This window comes from Ixodes scapularis, unplaced genomic scaffold (assembly GCF_016920785.2).
Source record: "Ixodes scapularis isolate PalLabHiFi unplaced genomic scaffold, ASM1692078v2 PGA_scaffold2__306_contigs__length_199485367, whole genome shotgun sequence".
Classification (NCBI taxonomy): Eukaryota; Metazoa; Arthropoda; class Arachnida; order Ixodida; family Ixodidae; genus Ixodes; species Ixodes scapularis.
In genome coordinates, this window is record NW_024609857.1 from 115727684 (window position 1) to 115733443 (window position 5760).

At 50.1% G+C, this 5760-nt stretch overlaps 1 pseudogene; it reads left to right on the forward strand.

The window, feature by feature from the left end:
* Window positions 1-752: 752 nt before the first annotated feature.
* LOC121836579 lies at window positions 753-5195 on the forward strand (annotated as a pseudogene).
* Window positions 5196-5760: the final 565 nt, after the last annotated feature.

The window sequence follows — 5760 nt, forward strand, 5'->3', positions numbered from 1 at the left end:
GGGGTGTAGGCAATTACCGAGGAAACCGCGCCGAGGAGCCTCTCGACCTTCGCTCGGTGTCGTGGGTGAAAAGCGGAAAGAATTTCCTCGTCGTTAAAGTAGTCCTTGTCTAGAATTTCTTCCATGCTCTCTCGACCAGGCGCTGCGTGGCACGAGGTGCGGCGGTAGAAACGGGATCAGCAGGAGCCGGTTCGGTCGGCGATGGGGTCGGTGACCCAGTCCGCTGCTCCGGGGAAGCGATACGAAGGAGCTTCGGCAAAATGACCGAAGAAGAAGACGCACCTCGACGAATGGTCACCCGCGCTTTGAGGGTCCTTCTTTTAAAGCGATCGTGATTCACGATGGTCACTGGCAGGTTCTCTTTGACCAATAACCTCGTGACGCGATCGAAATGAGCCGGAACTGGCAATTTCTTTGAGCGTGAAACTAAATAGGAAACCAGGTCCACAATGTTGGATCCCTCTAGAGGGTTTTCGTCGATCGAAATTTCCAAGGTTTGCGGGTCCCAGGTGAGCACCGGCCTCAGTAGAGCCAGAAGCGATCGACCCTTCTGTTTGTAGGTTTTGCTCAAGTAATTGACTATGACGGAAGGGTCGTCCCCACGCTGTTCCTCGCTCGTCTGCGTTTGTATGATGGGCTTTCGCTTTCGCACTGCGCTGGGGAGTCATTTATCGCTGTGTAAAAAAAAGAAGGCAGTCCGAACAGTGTGTCCTGCAAAGGGGGACGCGCTGTATTTCCGGAGCCCACACACGATGGAACCTTTCCCCTTCTTTTGCGTCTACGATTTCGAGGCCATTCTGGAAGCGGAAAACATGGGTCAGGCTTACGAGAAGCACGTCCCCAGTTCGTTTTGCATACTCGTAATCCGATCCACGGACTCGCGCATCGTCGAGCAGTTTTTGTACCGGGGCGAGGACTGGGTGGAAAAGTTCATTTCCATCCTTAATCAATTGTCAAAGCTCATTGGCGAATGGATTCGAAGTGAGGAAGTGCCAATGGTGAGCGTGAACGAAGAGGCTCATGCGTCGGCCTCTCACTGCGCGATTTGTGGCGAATCGTTTGGAAATCGAAAGAGAAAAGTCAGAGATCACGACCACTTCAGCGGATCGTACAGGCAGTCGTTGTGTCAGGGATGCAATTTAAATCTGAGAGTAAACAAGAAAGTCATTCCAGTGCTCGCGCACAGCCATTCGTATGACCTGGCCTTTATACTACCCAAACTCGACTTATTCGAGTCTAAAGATATTAAAGTGCTCGCCACTAGCTGCCAGCAATATAAGCGACTCGACGTGGGTAACTTGCGGTTTCTCGACAGTCTGGCATTTCTCCCCGCCAGCTTGGACGCGCTGGTTCAGGACCTCCGTTCCAAGGGACTAGAAAACCTGTGCTGTCTAAATCAGGCTTTTCCGCAGCACGTTGAGCTTCTGTCGCAAAAAGGCGTATTTCCCTACGACTACGTGACCAGTTTCGAGGCTTACCGGGAGCCCGAGCTACCGCCGCCCGAGTCGTTTTACAACAAGCTTAACGACAGCCAAATTTCAGAGGAGGACTACCGTCACGCCCAAACCGTCTTTGAAACATTTAATTTCAAAAGCCTAGAAGAATACAGTGACTGCTACCTGCAACTCGACTGCCTACTTCTCGCCGACGTGTTCCAAAATTTCAGGAAATGGACTTTAGACACGTACGAGCTCGGTCCGTTACACTACGTTTCCCTCCCCGCGCTCAGTCTCGCCTGCGCACTTAAACAAACTGGGGTGAAACTGGAGCTGCTCGACGACGTGGATGCGTATCTCTTCATCGAAGCGGGTTTGCGAGGAGGAATCGTTCAATGTGCCATTCGCAACACGAGGGTTAACGTGCCAGGAACCGCATGTTTCTATCCGAACACGGCGGTTTGTCAAATTTTAGACCTTGACGTCAACGGTCTTTACGCTTCCACCATGCAACAATCCCTTCCATGCGCAGATTTTCGCTGGCTAGACCGCGAGGAAATCGACGCTCTCCACTTCCAGCAGGTTCCCGACGACGCGCCCGAAGGTTACATTTTAGAGGTGGACCTCGACTACCCTCGGGAACTACACGATTCGCACGCGGACTTTCCCCTGGCTCCCGAGAAACGAGGAGTCCCGCTCGAATGGCTCTCACCCTATCAAAAAGCGCTCGTCGAAAAATTTCACCTACCCCAGCGAGAGTCTGAGCGAAAATTGCTTCTCACCTTTTACCCGAAACGCAATTACATTATCCACTACCGAAATCTCAAGCTGTATCTGGAGTTGGGCTTAAAACTAAAGGTTATTCATCGCGTTTTGAAGTTTTCGCAGAGGGCATTTCTTAAAGATTTCATCGACTTTAACCACAACCTCCGAAAACAGGAGTCAACTTTCCATGGGGAGGGGGCCCGGTCAGGTTGGTGACGACCGATGATGGTGTTCGCCCGATGGTAGTCCCCCGGGAAGTCGAATAAGAAAAAGAAAAGCTAAAGTTGTTCGATCCCGCTGGACACATTACGGCGTTGGTAGGTTTACGGTGGACAGTGTGGCCACGTTTATTTTCAAAAGAAAACGACAAGTCAACGGTAATACCAAAACTTCCAAAATTAAAACCCCGTACTTTAGTCCCCAGTCTCAAGAGCCGAATTCCCGAGAATCCTCTCGGCAGCCCTTTTCTAGCCTCGTAGAGGCCTTTTTTCCCTCCAGAGATGGGCCAATCACTTCAAATTTCACCACTCCCACGTGGTACACCGTCGTCCAATGGTCGGCGAGCTGTCATCCTGGCGCTCCAACTGTCAAACCTAAATTCCTTGCAGAGTTGTTCTCTGCAATTTTCCCAGTCTGACTGGCGCCAACCGCTAAGTTATTGTATCGGGCAAAAAGCGACAATTTTACACTAAGCGGCAAAACCCTCTATATACAGGCACATTCGGCTAAAAGCCACAACCAGCTGCAAGAAGGGATCTGACCGAGCAGACTCCCGAAACCCGAGACGTTTCTTAACGACCGCGGTGGGAACCGCTCCCCCTCCCGGCCGCTCTGCCCACGCAAATGCTCCCTCCAAAACACCGACACTCACAAAGAAAGCTAAAGAAAAAAAAAAAAAAAAACGATGCCGACGCAACTGTGGAAAGATAGACTTTTTTTAAAACAAATCTTAATTATTTCTAACAAAATCCTTCGTTACTTAACAACAGGCGACAAATGTTTTTCAAAAGAACCTATCTAAGCTCATTATGAATTCAATTTATGACAAGACTATCGAAAACCCACGTCAGTACAATAACGTTGTCATTAGCATGAGGGAGGAGGAAGTGCTGAAAAACCTGCAGAAACCTAACCTCAGACAGTTTGCGGCAATTAGCCCGACCGTGGTGATCTTTCAGTTTTCCCAGAGAACCCTATACACTTGAACCAACCCGTGTACGCGGGCTTCTCTATCCTAGAGATGTCCAAACTGGTCATGTACGAATTTTTCTACAAGCAGGTCAGGCGCGTTTTCCCCGACGCTCGCGCAGCGTACAGCGACACGGACTCGTTCATCCTCCAAATCACCGACCCGGATGTAGACTCGAAGCTCGCGACTCTAGCCGAAACTCACCTGGATACTTTTGGGTACCCAGTCGATCACCCCTTGTTCTCTCCCGCAAACAAAATGAAATTAGGAGTGTTCAGAAACGAGCTCCCAAAAGATCACGTTCTTGGATTTGTGCGTTTAAAACCCAAACTCTATTCGATCGAACTAGCCTCTAGAGAGCACTACGCGAGGGCGAAAGGAGTGAAAAGGTGGGAGTCCCGCAAGCTAACTTACGAGCTGTACGTTCAAACTCTCGAGCAACAAACTCTGCACAAGATCTCGCAGCGGACTATCGCTCGTAAGTTGTGCGAGAACAAGACTGTGGTCGTGGCCGGAGAAGATAGGACTCAACCCGTTTGACAACAAGCGCTTCATCGACTCTGACGGCGTTTCAACTCTTCCTTTCGGACATTGGAGCCTTTGTGAAGTGCTTTTTCTTTTTCATTTCAAGCTGATGCATTTGTGTGTGTGTGCGTGTGTGTGTGTGTGTGTGTACAGAGGGTATTGTAAAGAGCCATTTTTATGTAGCGCGAGGTTGTTTTTTTTTTTTGTTTTTCACCAAGTGTTTGATATTTGTGTAAAGAGCTGTCGCGCGCCATCTGTTTCTCCATGTTTTGAGAATATCTTAGATGCATGCATATTGAATAAAAAAGAGAAAAAGATCCATCCTCGCTTTGTGTCCTTTTTGTGGCCTTATTTCGAGATCCGGTTACAGAGCGGAGCAGCAGGAGAGCTTTAAAGCGGGAGAAGGAAATTGCTTGCGCACGAGTATGGAAATGTGTCGGTCGTTCTGTCAGTAGTCGCTCGCCGAGAAAGCTTGAATGCACTCGCGGAGCGGTACACCGCAACACAGGCGCGCACCCACGTATAGACAGTAAAGTCCGCACGTGTGAGACAGAGTTCCTAGAATTCTTCTCTTGGAGTAGAAGAAACTCGCTGCGCCTCCAATGAAGTCGTAAAATTCCCTGTGAATCGTAATCATTCCGAAACAGTCAAAATAACTAATTGCCTTGTCTTTTGGGCATACGTAGAAAAGAACCCAGTCTTCACCGAACGAAGACCTCGGTGCCGTGTTCACTACGTAAAGACTGGGTGACGCTGTCTCTTGACCAATCTCGTCGCACGTGAACGTGCCACGAAACCAGGGACGCGTGCGGTGATTTCCCGCGAGCATTGGGTAAAATTCGTGTTCTTCCATTTCAAGCGGCAAACTTGACGTTTCTCTCCTTGTCAATTTCCAGGACGCGAGGCGTTTCTGACATAAAGAGAATGGTGATGGCTTTAGTTAGATCTTGCTTGAAGGTCAAGGTGAGTCTCACGTTCGCCGTGGAGATTGGACAAAGACACTGCTCTTCCCTGTCCGGAGTCAAAACGTAGTAGAGCAGAAAGGAGTCTTTTGAGAAGGCACCTTTAGAGTATGGGATGTCTCTTCGATTGAGGCGGTGTTGGAAGCTCATATAGGCCTTCATGTACAGATCTTGAGCAAAATCAAACTGCTCCGTCTGTTGGCAGCCACCCACGTCCAGGACCGCCGTTTTCAGGTTGAAGTGTTCGAGCTCGAAGGGGTCGTGCTCGCGACTTCCCTGAAACGCCTCGCTCTTCACGAAAGCGACGAGGAGCTTTGACGGCACTCGATGCGGATACAGATCGTCGAGGACAATAGGGAATTGTAGTAGATCGTTTCTCTCCTCCGCTACGGCATCCCCGAAGAAAACGCCGCACCTGCGCATGCGCGCCGCCAGCCTTTTCTGCATAGTTCAAGGTCTTGTGGAGGATTACGGAGCGCTATCCGGGTGCTTAGCGAGCTGCGGGAACGGTCTACTACAATTCCCTAATGTGCGACACACCGGGAGAAACGGTTCTGGTCTTGATCTCCACCCCACGTAGTAGATAAGTCGCAGGAGAGGACTGCAGACGTCTTTCGATGCCCACAAGCACCGTCAAGGCCACTTGCACGCGTCGAATGTAGAGCACAATGCGAGGAAGTGGGACGACGTGTTTCTGCATGGGGAACCGTGGAAGCGGCGAGCCTGAAATCTTCGGTATTTTGCCGCAGTACGATGCGAATATCCCCCCCGTTTAAGAGAAGCTTGTCCTGGTGACATATGTCACTCATAAGAGGACAAAAGAAATCACAGAGCGCACTTCCTTCGGTTCTTTTGAAACGTCGCATGAGGCCCTTAGCATCGG